Raw genomic sequence first — 1,703 nt, 5'->3', positions numbered from 1 at the left:
TTTTCTGGAATATTTTCCTGGAATTTTTGGGGTTTTTAACAGAATTTTAATGGAATTTTAATGGAATTTTTTTGGGATTTTTATGGAACTTTTTTTTGGAATTTTTTTGGAATTTTAATGGAATTTTTTCCTGGAATTTTGGGGGGTTTTTCCTGGAATTTTGGGTGTCCTTTAACGAAATTTTTATGGAATTTTTTCTTCCGGGAATTTTGGGGAATTTTATGGAATTTTTGGGTGGTTTTTATGGGATTCTTATGGAATTTTTTCCTGGAATTTTAACGAAATTTTTTGTGGTTTTAATGAAATTTTTCCCTGGAATTTTGGGGTTTTTTTTTTCCTGGAATTTTGGGGGGTTTTTATGGCATTTTAATGGAATTTTTATGGAATTTTTTGTGGTTTTAATGAAATTTTTCCCTGGAATTTTGTTGGTATGTTACAAAATTTTAATGGAATTTTAATGGCATTTTTATGGAATTTTTGGGACTTTTTTTTGGAATTTTTAGAGAATTTTCATGGAGGTTTTTTTTAAATTTTGATGGAATTTTTGGGGAATTTTCTCCGCGATCCCATCCCACCGTCCCCTCCTGTGACCTCACCGGTGATTTTCCTGGAATTTTGGGGTTCTTTTGAGGAATTTTAATAGATTTTTAATGGAATTTTAATCGCATTTTTGTCGAATTTCTTTTGGAATTCTTACGGAATTTTTTTGGATTTTTAATGGAATCTTTTTGGAATTTTTATGGCGTTTTTGTGGGATTTTTTTTTTTTTTGAAATTTTTATGGAGGTTTTTTTTGAATTCTTATGGAATTTTAATGGCATTTTTCCCTGGAATTTTGACCTTTTTCCCTAGAATTTTGGGGTTGTTAAAATGGAATTTTTATGGAATTTTAATGGAATTTTAATGGAATTTTTTGTGGCTTTAATGCCATTTTCCCCTGGAATTTTGGGTGGTTTTTATAGAATTTTGATGGAACTTTAACGGCATTTTTATGGAATTTTTTGGAAGCTTTTTTCGGAATGCTGACGAAATTTTTATGGCGTTTTCACGGAATTTTTTTTTCGATTTCGATGGAATTTTCGGGGAATTTTCACCGCCATCCCATCCCACCATTCCCGTGCCACCTCACCGGTGATTTTCCCGTTGGATTCCAGCGGCGGCTGCCAGCTCAGCACCACATTCCGCCCCTTCCCTTCCCGGGAAATCACCGTCAGATCCTTGGGAGCCGAGCTGGGAGCTGCCAAAAAAAAACCGGGAATTCATGGAAAAAGAGGCCAATTCCCGCCATTTCAGCCGCTTTTCCCGCTTTTCCGTGGGATTTCGGGGATTTTTTCCCCCATTTTTCCCCCATTTTTCCCCATTTTTGTCGAATTTTCCCCAATTTTTTTCCAATTTTCCCCCCAATTTCCCCCAATTTTTTCCCCCAGTTTTTCCTCATTTTTCCCCCTTTTCTCCCCATTTTCCCCCCAATTTTTCCCCCAATTTTCCGGCAATTTTTCCCCCCCCATATTCCCCCATTTTTCCCCAATTTTCCCCCATTTTCCCCCATTTTTCCCCCAATTTCCCCAAAATTTCCCCTCCATTTTTCCCCATTTTCCCCAAATTTTTTCCTCCATTTTCCCCAATTTTTTCCCAATTTCCCCTCCATTTTTCCCCAATTTCCCCCCATTTTTCCCCCATTTCCCCCAATTTTCCCCCAATTTT

At 36.6% G+C, this 1,703-nt stretch overlaps 1 protein-coding gene across 1 annotated transcript in view; it reads right to left on the bottom strand.

Annotated features, from left to right (window-relative positions):
* LOC108447384 (netrin receptor DCC-like) overlaps window positions 1-1,329 on the bottom strand; it is an 11,106-nt gene extending 9,777 nt beyond the window's left edge. Inside the window, exon 1 of the mRNA XM_017737189.1 lies at window positions 1,129-1,329. The gene's annotated coding sequence lies outside the window, so the exon portion shown is untranslated. The remainder of the gene's footprint in view (window positions 1-1,128) is intronic.
* Window positions 1,330-1,703: the final 374 nt, after the last annotated feature.

Source organism: Corvus brachyrhynchos, unplaced genomic scaffold, assembly GCF_000691975.1.
Source record: "Corvus brachyrhynchos isolate BGI_N302 unplaced genomic scaffold, ASM69197v1 scaffold3036, whole genome shotgun sequence".
Taxonomy (NCBI): domain Eukaryota; kingdom Metazoa; phylum Chordata; class Aves; order Passeriformes; family Corvidae; genus Corvus; species Corvus brachyrhynchos.
The sequence above is the reverse complement of the archived record's forward strand: the minus strand, read 5'-3'. Positions and strand labels throughout refer to the sequence as shown.